Genomic DNA, 13,476 nt, shown 5'->3' with positions numbered 1-13,476 from the left:
GATTATTGAGGTTGTTGTGTGCAATTGCCATAAAATGTGCCACCTACGGAGAAATGGTCAAACGATGGATCCTGTAGGTGGAAAGAGGGGGGCCACCCAAAGAAATAAAGGGGCAAAAAGATGGCCCACGGAGCGTGTGCGAACAGAAAGCGCGAAGGGGTGGAAACAGGAAAGCTGCCGTTAGGAAGTATTTAAGAGGGCTTATAGAGGGTTAAGGAACATCAAAGCAACCCGTGGAGGGTCAGAAAAGGCTGCCCTGCGAATGGGAAAAGCAAAAAAGAGGGCTGTCTGAAAAAGAGCAAGTGACAGTCTGCATCAAGTGTATATCAATGGTCACAGACAATCTTACACAGAAAGATAGTACTCCTCATGTTGAAGGTCAGAGGTAAAGCATGAGAACGACTTATTTAGCAGCCATCTAGAATAACACAATTTGCACTGATAGTGACGCTGCCCTTCCCATTATCACGGTACTAATTCAGAAGGAGATGCCTGCTAGGACGTAATGGCTTGGAGTCTTGAGTCTGAAAGCGTTGATGAGCAATACACAGTCTTAAACTGTGCGCTTTGAAACAGTGTTTTCTTTTTGTATAAGCGCCTAACAAACAAACAAACAATAAAATACAATAAATAAATCCTTCGTGTTACAAGAAGCATGCATTCAGTCAAAAACCGTGAGGAGACTGATCTCTCCAGTCAAAGAATCGGGATCAGTGGAATCGGCGTATTGTGTGCTTGCGTAAAAATCGATGTCCCAATCAAATACTGGTAACAGCCTAAATAATTAACATTTCTTGGTTATAAACAAGGGCCGGCCCTTAGCGGGAGCAGTCTGTGCCATCGCCCTAGCTGCCCCGAGTACACCTGCATTGTAAGTGATGGCGTTTGAATTATAAAGGGGCTGTACATAGAGTTCCAGGCACGAGGCTATGCTGTGTCATCTCCCAATCCCCTCTGTCGCTTTGGTGACAAACGCCCAGGCCCACCGATCCCCCTGCATTGGTGGCACTTTGCACTCTCGGGCCCAGCCCCAACCCCGCCCCGGACATCCTTGGAACCTGCTGTTAGTCATCTAGCTCACTTGATGCTTGGAAAAAATGCACCGAGATTAATGGTGTTAGATATTAGAAATAAACACAATGTTGGTAAAAACCAAAGTGGCTAGCTCCAGAAGCAACATGATTTGCACTCATAAAAAAAGAAATATATGGGATACATTACTGACCGTAATCATATTTCTGATGCTTGTATCTGCTTGGATTCACTTGCTATGCATAAGCCTACATCTAGTGGTAGCCACAGAGTATTACATTTTTTTGTTTTCGAAACTTGAAAAGGGACGTTGACAGGGCGTGCCAGTAATACTATCCCTAGTGGGACGTCTACTGTACCCAAGGTCCTTCACGTGTCGAGGTCCCTGTTAGGGAGAATTCTCTCTTTAGGCTGAATTTCCTAACCTAGTGAGTCCCCCAGCAGCTTTGCTGGATTTCTGGAGTTTGTTTTTTCTCCTGCCAAGAGTGAGACTCTTTTTCTCCCACTCTTGGACATGATTTATGGTGTTCCTTTGACTGTTAATGTGTTTTATGGGCTATGGGGTCCTTTACTCCATACGGTCTCATGTGTGTTTACTATGTGTGTTACACAGCACCCTCCGTGCAGTAACACAGGGGTGTCATAGTGACACCCCACCATAGACTCCATACCCTGGGACTGACTACTGTCTCCCAGGGCATGTAAAGTCACCATTGGCTTTACTAGTCCCAAATTATGAACAGAAACCAGTACAAACCATCATATTGTGGACGTACTGGTCCGGGCAGTTCGATTACCCCGGGGTGTGTTAGTCGAGGGGGCACGTCTCCGTCCCCCCTGATCGAGTTTTGGCTGGTGGCAGTGGATACTACTTTTTATATTCGACCGCGAATATATCCCTATGGGATTTTCCCATTGTTCGAGGCTACCAAATTTAATTATTTATTTCTCATAGCCTCGAACATACTGCCGGTTTATTTATTTAATATTAATTCGCTGGTTGGTGTTTTTTGCCAGGACTCGATTCTAAAATGGCGTTTGTGTTCTCTTCTGCGACTCCAACCCAAGTCGAGCCCTTTGTTCCACTTTTTGGCGGGCTTCTCCACAGAAGCCTCCTAAAGTGGTGCAACTCTGTCTGGGTACCACAGGGGGTGTGGGAGGGGGTTTAGGCACCCTGGACTGGGTTACCTTGGTAACTCAAGTCGTACTCTTGTGTGATTGGCCCAAGTGGTGAGCCGGCCGGCTCACCACTTAGCATTTTTGATTGACAGCTAGGCTGAGTGAATGAGGGTGTGCTGCATAAAAGCAGGGCTTTGGGGACTGGAACTTCAGAAGTCGCCACAGGACCTGAGAATCCGACGAGGGAGAAGCTGAGCCGACCTAACACGACGACACCACCGGTGGAGCCCTGCGGAACCGACTCACCACTTCCCGACGACAGAGAAGATCTCCCGACTGGAGAGGCTTCTTCCCCTGAGGGTGGGCACAACCAGTTTACCTTCTTTTCTTCGCATCCCAGGTCGTCTTGTGGTGGAATTGCCCGTGCCAAGCACCCCGTCAACCAGATAGCTACTTGCCACTGGACCGCAAATAAAAGGACCGCTCCTTTTACCTGAGAACTCCGCGGCTGGTTTCTTCCCTGGAAGTGCAACGGACTCCTGTCTTCCTCCCGACGAGATCCTCTCTTCCCCGGACGAAGCACCGACTTGCATCCGCTACCAGGAACAACTGCCCCCGCTGGAGTATTCTCACCACTTTAAGGTACTGTGTCCGCCAGGCCTCCCTTTCTAAAGATTGCTACAAGGTAATAATAATCCCTTAACCTTCTGGACTGGGCTGGCCGCCTTGACCTTCTAACTGGTCCCTTTCCTTTGGTCCAACTCTTTTTGAACCTTTGCAAGACTCTTGTGCACTTCAACCGTGTGACCTTGGACACATTTTGTTCTGATCCTCTTAAAGTGGAACCGGCCTTCTGAACTCTAACTTCACGGTTTTACTTGCCTTCCTCTCGTTTTTTTCTCATGAAAGTGTTGGGATCTGTTTCAAATTATACTCTGCTTTTCTCTCCCTTTTAAAACGAATTATTAGAGTGCCATCTGCGTTAAGCGCTCACCGCTGTCTGAAAAAAAGTGGTGCTTTACTTAAGACTTGTCTAATATTCTTCTAAGGGAGTGTATATCTTTTAGTGACCGTGTTTTTGAACTGCTTACTATTAGTGCCCGAGTGTTTTTCTAGATGTGGTTTTTAAATAAATAATTATATCTCTTTTACACCAAGCTCTGGTCAGTGTTTACTTGTTCTACCATGTTCTTTTGACCTATTGTGAATACTCTGTATACTGCCTAACTCTTCTTGAGGGAAGTCTGACTGCTCAGTCACAGCTACCAAGTGAATCTGTGTGGTACAGACTGCTACCAAATGGGTTTACTGCCAAACACCTGTAGTCTTAAATCTTTTGCAGTGGTCCCAGAGGGAACTGCACAGGTTTCTGCCTAACAGTCCCTCAGATTGTTTTGTTTCTGACATGAGGAAGCAAAGTGTAGTGTGAGTACAGGTGTAATAAAGCAGAGAGTAGATGTCATGATCTCTGCTTCCAAAAGGTCAGGGTTTTCCCAACTCCCTTGGAAGCAGATCCATAACCCAGGTTCCGAGTGCCAACCAGTCCCAATTGGGACCTTTTGGACCCAGTCCTGGCGCCAGTGGCACCAGGCTCATAAATATGCCCAGTCCCAGCGCTGGAAGCGCCGGGCTCATAATGCTTGGGTGGACTTACCTGCAGCAGACCATGCTGCTTATTTGCCTGCCAGTTGAGCCTCTGATCCTCTTCTGTTTGGAACTACTTTTCCTGTTGGGTGGGGCAGGAGCCACTCCCTAGGTTCAGAACACTGGAACTCTTCTGGAAAGCAGGAACTCTTTTCTTACCTAGGCGTGGCTGTGGAAGGAGACACCTAAGCACTACAGGAGGCTATTTAAACCACACCCGATGGATGAATCTTGCTTTGCGTTATTCTGCATCCTCTGCAGCAGAACGCTCATCGTGTCTTCTGCATCTGATCCTGGGCCTAAGGAAAAAGGCTTACCATCCTGAATCCAGTCTTCAGCAACACCTATAAAGACAAGAAAGAACAGGTTAGCATTACGGTCTTCAGTGACAGCTCTTCACTAACCTGGTCCATCGGCTGTCACCAACGCCTCGCGCTGCATTCCGACATCTGCAAGACAAAGGCTTACCTACTCTTCGTGCGCTCCGGAGGTCTTCACACTGCATTCCGGCATCTGAAAGACAAAAGCTTACCAACTCTTCGCACGCTCCGGAGGCCTTCGGCGCTGCATCCCGCATCTGAAAGACAAAACAAGGTGCGTTTAAAGACATTGGGGAACTTTAATACTCACATGCCATTACTCCTTTCCACATCTAACCCAGTGGGTATTCCGGCACCCTGCAGCCGCTCCGAACTTGTACCTGTAAAATAAAAAGACAGTTAGAGCGCATCGTGAAGCAGGCAACAAGCGCTTACTTACGTGCTTCCAGGCGCTTCTATTCATCACACGGACTCCATCTTCAACTCACTTCAGCCCGTCATCCACCATCGCCGGAACCCTGCAAAACAAGAGACATCATTACTAAAGACTTTAAAGACATTAGAAGTACTCAAAACTTACCGTTCGTGCAGTAAACGACGGACAGCAGTCCTCTGAAGTCAAGAGGCCTGCTCCCCTTATCCAGTGAAGAAACTGGTTACAGCACCCTGCCCCGAGGCAGATGGAGAGCACGGCGTTCACTTACCTAAGGTGAGAGCGTTAACCTTCGGGGTTCTACAGGAGAATAGAAAGGGAAGAAGAGAGAGACATTTAATAACCCAGTTCATTAATCCCATATTTTCTATCTGCAGACATCTTACCCTTCGAGTCAGCCATACAGTGCACAGAGGTCCAGCCCAAAGAGCCAGCCGTGTGGTACACATCACCTTTGAAGATACGGTATACGCCCAGTCAAGACCGGCGCCTCTACGGGAATCAGGTGAGCGTTACAGTAGATAAGCCAGAGAAACATCTATGCATCTACTTCTCCACAGGGAAGGAAGGGTGGGCAAATGTGAATCTAAGCATATGCAAGCATCAGAAATACGATTTCGGTGAGTAATGTAGCCCTTATGAGGCTTGTGGATCTGCTTAGATCACATGCTATACATAGATTAGCGAGCAGTGTCTGTAGAAGGTGGTGTGTCGTGAGAAGATACAGAGGCAAATAGATGTTTTAGCGCTGCTTGTCCCACCTGTGAATCTGCTTTAGAATGTGTGTCAATATAGTATTGCTGAGTAAAAGTATGTATAGAGCTCCATGTTGCTGCTTTGCAAATGGCGTCCAGCAATAAATGCCAGAGAAGCTCCTGTACCCCTGGTAGAATGAGCTCTTGGTGTGAAAGGCAGAGTCTTGTTTGATAGAGAGTAGCAGAGTTGATGAACTTCACTATCTGGAGATAGCTTTTTTTTTAAAAAAATGTAAACGTCATCACCTTCCCTGCCAGGTGCCATGGAGACAAACAGTTGGTCCGTTTTTGGAAGTGGTCTCGTTTTGTTTACATAGTAAAGGACCGACCTTCCTTACATCTAGTATATTGAATTTTTTTATCAGCTGAGCTTGAAGGGTTTTGAAAGAAAGCTGGTAGTTCGATGGACTGGTTGACATGGAACTTAGATATGAATTTAGGTTAAAACATAGTATGTGTTCTTAGTACCAACTTGTCTTTGTGTCTAACAAAGAAAGGGTCTTGCACTGACAAAGCTTGTAATTCACTGACTTCTTAGGGAGGTGATCGCCACCAGAAAAGCTGCCTTATATGTAAGGTGTTTAAGGCTGGATTTATGCATAGGCTCAAAGGGGTGTCCCATGAGCTTTGCAAGTACTACATTTAGGTCCCACCGTGGAGGTGGGTTTGAAACGGGGTGGGTAAGGAACAAGTTACTTACCTGTAACTGTTGTTCTCCAGCATGGGTCTGGCATGGATTCACATGCTCATGAATATTACCCGTCGTCAGGCTGGGAATCCTCGGTAAAGAAATAATCAGTATCAGTTTCGTTTCTGATCTGTCTTAGTAGTAACCAATCACTGATCTCTGGGTCATACTGCCCCCAGCCAATGACTGCCCTCTCCCTAAGCCCCGCCTCTGGCAGCCATCTCAGATTTGGTAGCACGAAAAGTGGCAGTATGACCAAGTGAAGAGCCGCAGAGGGGTAGGCGGGAGGGTTCGCATTTGAATCCATGCCAGACCCATGCTGGAGAACAACAGTTACAGTTAAGTAACTTGTTCCTTCTCCAGCATGGGGTTTGGCATGGATTCACATGCTCATGAATAAAAGAATGCAGAGCAGTATACACATTCACAACCACGGGAGGTGGCAAAGGCTCAACATTAAGCATGGCATCCAAAACTCAACATTAAGGAATTCTTACCTCCTCAACAGGCTCACCTTAGGCGAACAGGTTGTGCAGCACTGCTTGGCCGACCTTGGACTCCTCCCTGGAGTCCCGATCGACGCAGTAGAATTTTGTGAAGGTGTGCGTCAACCTCCACGTAGCAGCCCTGCAGATGTCCAGCAGGGGCACACCAGACAGGAACGCCGTGGTAGCAGCGATCGCTCTGGTCGAATGGGCTCTCGGACGGCTGGGCAGCGGTCGGTTTGCCAACCGGTGACAGTGCATGATGCAGCCAGAGAGCCATCTGGAAATGGAAGTCTTCGAGAGAGCCTTCCCTTGATTCACAGACCCAAAGTTCACAAACAGTTGTGACGTCTTCCGAAAACTCTTTGTGCGGTCCACGTAGAACTTCAGCACTCTAGCTACATCCAGCGAGTGCAAAGTCCTCTCGGCCGGCGTCGAAGGCGACGGGAAGAAAACTGGTAACACCAAGGGCTCGTTGAGGTGGAAGTCCGACGGCACCTTGGGCATGAAGGAGGGATGCGCCCTCAGCACCACCCTCGTGTCATGAAAAGTTAAGTATGGAGGCTTGCAAGATAGGGCCTGGATCTCTCCCACTCGTCGTGCGGAGGTGATGACCACGAGGAACGCTGTCTTCCATGACAGGAACTTCAAAGGCGCCGAATGCATAGGCTCGAATGGGGCCCCCCCCCCCATGAGCCTGGTCAGCACCACATTAAGCTCCCACGCCGGGGCAGGAGCCTTCACCGGCGGGAACGATCGGAATAGTCCCTTCATAAATTCCTTCACCAGGCGATGAGACCACAAGGACGCCCGTCCCGTAGTCCTGGTATATCCGGAGATGGCAGCCAGATGTATTTTGATGGAGGCGTGAGCTAGTCCAGCTTTGCCCAGCAACAGTAGGTACAGCAGTACTTGAGGGGCCGTAATCCGCAGAGGGTTAATCTTCTGTGCACGGCACCAGACAGAGAACCTCTTCCACTTATGACAGTAACACTTGAGAGTTGAGGACGCCCTGGCTTTTGCAAGAACCTCTCTGCAGTCAGCCGGGATATCGTACCTCCAAACTCTAGTGCTGCAGGAGCCAGGCCTGCAAGTTCAGCGACTGTGGGTCGTGATGGAGAATGGCGCCTCCTTCTCTGGAGAGAAGATCCGCGTCCGCCGGCAGCTTGACTGGTGGGGACGTTGACAAGTCCAGAAGGTCCGGGAACCAGATATGCCTCGGCCATGCCGGTGCGACGAGGATCATTCTGCACCTGGACTTCTTGAGCTGGTTGATGAGGCGGAGCAGCAACGGCAACGGAGGGAACGCGTATAGAAACAGGCCGTCCCAGGGGAACGAGAAAGCATTGCCCATGCTCCTCGGCTGCGGGAACCTGCTGGCGAACCTCTGGCACTTGGAGTTCGTCGTCGTTGTGAAAAGGTCGATCCGGGGTTTGCCCAATCGTCGGAAGAGCCGATCCACCTGGTCCTGACGTAGTTCCCACTCGTGGCACGAGCGCAGCTCCCTGCTGAGTGAGTTGGTGATGGTGTTTTTTATTCCTGCCAAGTGGAAGGGAACCAGAAACATCCCCTGGGCGACGGCCCAGTGCCACAGATCCTGGGCCTCCTTGGATAGGGCTGGGGATCTGGTGCCCCCCTGCTTCCGTATGTAGAACATCGTGGTGGTGTTGTAGATGAAGATCCTCACCACTTTGTCCTTGAGGGACGGAAGGAACGACTTGAGCGCCCAGAACACTGCTCGAAGCTCCAGAATGTTGATGTGGAGAGACCTCTCCTCCAGGAGCCAAAGGCCTCTTGCATGGAGAACTCCGGTGTGGGCCCCCCCCAACCCTCCAGAGAGGCGTCCGTCGTCACCGTCTCCTGAAACGCCGGGGTTTGAAAGTCCGTGCCTGTAGTGAGGTGAGCACCGGTACCCCACCATAGGATAGCCCGACGGAACTCCTCGTCGAGAGGGATCCTGTCTTCGAAGCAGCCCGTCGCCGGAAACCAGCGGGCGTCGAGGAACTCCTGTCGCAGACGCATCCGAAGTCTGCAAAGGGGTACAAGATAGATGCATGAGGACATCATCCCGAGGAGGGACTTGATGGACCTCACCCTGCCAACGTCCGCGGCTAGCAGGCGCCGCACCATGCCCAGAATGGTCTTCGTCCTCTCCTCTGATGGGGAGGCCAACTGCCTCACTGTATCGAGCTTCGCTCCCAGAAACAGTGCTACTTGCGACCGAACCAGGTGGGATTTCGGGTAGTTGATGGTGAAGCCCAGTTCTGTGAGCAGCCGGACAGTCCTCGCTGTGTGGTCGACGGCGAGTTCTCTTGTCCTTGCCCGGATTAGCCAGTCGTACTTCGTCAGCCTGCCTCCCACCGGGGTGCTTCGGTGGGGGCCCGACGACACGGCCGGGTCAGTCTTGCTTCGAGGAGGCCTTGCCCTCCTTGGCGACGACGGAGGGATCCCCCTTAATTGCCGTGACCTCTGTAGGCCACCTGGGACAAGGAGCCGGCCGCCTGGAGGTATGTGGAAGAGCCATCACTGGATCCCTTGGAGGCACCCTGTCTGCCTCCGGAGCTCCGAAAGAGCCGTCGTTGTTAAAGTACCCCTAGGGCCCGGGCCGTCTCCGAGCCGGTCTTGATGGCCTCGAGCGACTCATCCACCGCCTTACCAAAAAGGTTGTTGCCGTCGAACGGCATATTCAATACTCTAGTCTAGACATCCTGGCGAAAGTCCGTCGCCTTGAGCCATCCTCGCCCTCGGAGGCAAACTCCGTTGCCCAGCTGGCGAAATCCGGTATCGGCAATGTCCGTTGCCACCGTTATTGCGTGATCCGACGCCACCTCGCCTTCCTGCAGAATTTGTAGGGCCTCCGCCCTCTTGTCGTCAGGTAGGAAGTCTAGCAGGGAAGCTATCTTGAACCAGAGCTCCCTGTCGTAGCGAGCCACGATCGCTAAGGCATTGGCCGCCTTAATCGTCGTCGACGAGATAACTCGTCGTCCCATGGAGTCCAACTTCTTGCCCTCGCTGTCCGGCGGGGAAGTGGAAGTTGAAGCCGCCGCACCCGCTGCTTTCTTCTTGGCCGCTGCCGAGATGACAGAGTCCGCGTGGGCTGGGCCCTGAGGCACAAGGGGACGTCCCAGATGTCGTCGAGCAAAGGCACCGCGAGGACCGTCTTCCTCTTGGCCTCTCGTCGTTGGTAAAGAAACCCTTCCTTTTTTGTTCTTCAGGGCAGAGCTGGAAGAGCTCGGATGCCCTGGTTATCATGGCGTGAAAGGAGCCAATTTCGTCGGCTGGAGAAGCCCGAGGGGGGGGTGATGACGGGATGTCTGTTGTGTCATCACCGCCGTCGTTGTCCGTCCCCGTATCCATCGCCGTATCCTCTCTAGGGTCTGGCGAGGGGGATGAGGGGTCCACCGGCCTCGTGGGCACGAAGGGTGGAGAGGGGTGGACTCTCCTCCGCTTGTTCGGAGGGTTTCCCGACGGGCATGGTTCTGTATCCTCCGTCGAGGTCCGTGGTAATCTCGTCCTTATCTCGGTACATAAGGATTGGATTGCCAACAAAATGGCCGCCGAGCTATCCTGGGGCTCGGGTAATGGCTGCGACGGACGGGATGTCCGCTCCACTGGGCCCTCTTCGTCGCCATCGTCGCTATCGTCGCTATCTTCGATCACATCAGTGGAGACCGCCCCCTGGGATCGAACCTTCTCAAACCTCTCGTTGAGGCCTATGAACCTCTCGTTGAGGCCCTTCTCGGTTTCCACCAGATCCTCCCCAGAGGCTGATTCCGAGTCTGTAATGGCCACCGCCCCCCCCCCCTCTTATTCCGCCGGGGACTTCACGGGGGTCTTAACGATGGGCTGGAAAGAGGATTCGCTCCGCGGTGGCAGGGATACTCTGGGCCCAGAGGCCGTTTCCACTGGCGTAGTCTCAGCCGGCTTTGCTAGGGTCGCAGCGACCACTTCGATAGAGGCCTTTGCCGGCTGGATCAAAGCCCTCACCACCTTAGGTGCGTCCTGGGCCTTCGCCTTGGGGGGAGGGTCAGCGCCTCGCTCCCCCTTCGAGATCGACCGGGGCCGCTCCAGCAGCTTCTCAGACTTCCTCTTCCCCGAACCAGAGCGCTGGCTCGTGGTTGAAAGTGCCGGGGAAGTCGCGCCCTGCCTGGCAGCCGAAGAGCCTGACCTTTCGAAGCTCCCGGTGCCCACGGACTTGCGGTGCTTGGCCTTCTGTTGGGCCCCCGTCGCCGGGGCGCCCTCACAGGACTTAGAAGCCCGCTCAGACTTTTTCTTTGCCTTCTCACCTGCTGTGCCCTTCTCCAGCGAGGCGGCGAGGCTGGAACGACGATCTTGTTTGGTCCGTTTCGAAAGGTTCGTGCAGAACGCACAGTCCTTCTACACGTGCGTCTTGTCCTCATGAAGGCAGTAGAGACATTGCGAATGCTCGTCCTCCTTGAAAACGTTTTGTAATCCGCATCCAGGGCAGCACCTGAACAGCTTGGATCCGGGCGTCGAGCTTCCCTTGTCCTGGGCCATGTCCGTTGAGGTAGGCCGCAGATCTTCCGGAATCCTCCAAGAAGCCTAAACTCGACGACAACTTCACCCTTGAGAGCTATTATCGGAAGTAGAAACGGTGGAGCTTGAGGCTAGATTAAACCGAAAAAATGAGAAAATCTCCTGAAAAAGAGCGAAAACGCAGCAAAAACTCGAGAGCTAAAGCACGAGGACTCCCAACACTTGAGCGTGCGGTAAAAATCTGAGGATGGCTGCCAGAGGCGGGACTTAGGGAGAGGGCAGTCATTGGCTGGGGCAGTATGACCCAGAGAACAGTGATTGGTTACTACTAAGAAAGACAGATCAGAAACGAAACTGATACTGATTTTTTCTTTACTGAGGATTCCCAGCCTGACGACGGGGAATATTCATGAGCATGTGAATCCATGCCAGACCCCATGCAGGAGAAAGTCTCTTTACTCCTTCCACAAATGCCTTAATGATAGGGACTTTCCACCAGGACACCTTTCTTTGTGATGTGGTGTACGTGGATAGAGCCGCCAGGTGAACCTTGGAGTTAAACACTAGTCCAGAGTCAAGTAAGTTGAGCATGTAATGAACAATGTGTGATGGTGTACATTGGTTTACATTTTTTGACTGACACCATATTACAAACCTTTTCCACTTGTTAAAATAACAGTGCCTGCCTTTCATGCCTTCTTGAGGATTTCCATACACCTTTGAGGTGGTTTTAAATGGGCACATTCTAAGACTTCAGGAGCCAGGCTGCCAAGTTCATAGACTGAGGGTGGAACGTTGTCCCCCCACCCCATGCTGTGTGATGCAGGGGCACAGGAGTTTTATTGGATCGCACATCCGCAGTTTGGGCAGATGTAGATACCAGGTTAGTCTCGCCCACATAGGAGCAACTAGGATCAGTGTCACTTGTTCCTGGTGCATTTTGTTCACTAATCTGCTCAGTAGTGGTGTTGGGGGAAAAGCATAGGCACATTTCCCTGATCAGTTCATCCACAGGGCATACCCCTTGGACCCTTGTTGGGGAAACCTGGATGCGAAGTCTAGGCGTTGTGTGCTTTCGCTTGTGGCGAACATGTCTAAAGGGGGGGGGCAAACCCACAGGGGGGGAAGATATTGTTTAAGATGTTTCTGTCGAGCTGCCACTCATGCTCTTCGGTTAGAGGGTCTCTGCCTAATGAGTCTGCCAGAGAATTGAGTTCCCCTGGAACAGGTTGCAATGTTAGGAACATGCCCTGCTTGAGGGCGCACTTCGAGGTGTTTTGTGCTAGCCGGGACAAATTTGGAGAGTGTGTGCCCCCTGCTTGTTTAAGTAAAACATGGCAGTTGTGCTGTCCGTGAGAATTTGTACCATCTGTCCCACCAGGTGCACTTGGAAAGCCTGTAGGGCCTTGAGTACTGCTAGCAGTTCCAAAAGGTGTGTATGATTTTGGGCTGTGATCTGTGTCCAAAGGCCATGCGCTGTGAGATGAAGGTTGTGGGCCCCTCACCCCGCAAGTGGTGTGTCTGTTGTGATAACTGCTTGCGCTACCGGGTTGTAAAAAGGGTTTTCCTTTGTCCACCAGCGTAGCGGTTGATCTAGGGTTAGCGAAACAACCACTAGATCGTCCCACTGACCGCTTGCTTGAGACCACTGTTTCACTAACTACTCTTGCATTGAGCACATGCGCAACCGTCATCCCGAGCAAACACATTGCTTTTTATACGGTTACCAGTGGTATTTGCAGCAGTATGTTTTGCACTTTTTGTTTGACGGAAAGACAAGACTCTTCTGTCCTTATGACCGCTCGTAAGAACTGTTTTGTTTTGCTTGGAACGAAACTTGATTTCTTTTCGTTGAGTGAGAATCCCAATTGGAACAGAAGATTGATTGTTCTGAGTGTTTTGCTTGCAAATTTGGGGTGATTCCCCTGTTATCAGTCAGTCGTCCAGGTAAGGGTACACTGATTTATTCTCTTTGTAGGTGCACCGCCACTACCGCTTGTACCTTGGTGAATACCATTGGAGCGGAGGCTATGCCAAAGGGTAACACCTTGAAATAGTAGTGTTGGTTCGCTATCTTGAAGCTCAAGAATCTTCCGAGCGCTGGGAACATTGAAATATGAAAGTATGCATCTTTCATATCTAAGGTTGCCATGTAGTCCCCATATTTTAGCAGTGGGATCACTTCCTGGAGCGTTGTCATGTAGATTTCTGTGGCTTGACATAGGTCTTCACAGGGCGCAGGTCTAGTACAGGGCGCATTGTTAGGTCTTTTTTTGGCACAAGGAAGTACACTGAATAAATACCCGTGTTTACCTGGTTTGCCGGGACGATTTAGATGGCGTCTTTCAGTAGCAGTGTTTTGACTTCTTCCAACAGGATGCATTGTTCCTCCTGTGAAGTCTGCCTTCATCGTTGCGGGTGGTTGGTTGGTGTTTGGATCAGCTCTATGCAATACCCCCCAATCCCCGCCACGGTGGAAAGTACCCACTTGTCCGAAGTGATC

The 13,476-nt window shown here is 51.2% G+C and overlaps 1 protein-coding gene across 4 annotated transcripts in view; it reads right to left on the bottom strand.

The window, feature by feature from the left end:
- Positions 1 to 13,476, bottom strand: part of SHC1 (SHC adaptor protein 1) — a 604,616-nt gene that overhangs the window by 181,457 nt on the left and 409,683 nt on the right. The window lies entirely within an intron of this gene.

Source organism: Ambystoma mexicanum, chromosome 1p, assembly GCF_040938575.1.
Source record: "Ambystoma mexicanum isolate Mex_15411 chromosome 1p, UKY_AmexF1_1, whole genome shotgun sequence".
Classification (NCBI taxonomy): domain Eukaryota; kingdom Metazoa; phylum Chordata; class Amphibia; order Caudata; family Ambystomatidae; genus Ambystoma; species Ambystoma mexicanum.
Note: the sequence above shows the minus strand (reverse complement) of the source record. Positions and strands in the feature narration are given on the sequence as shown.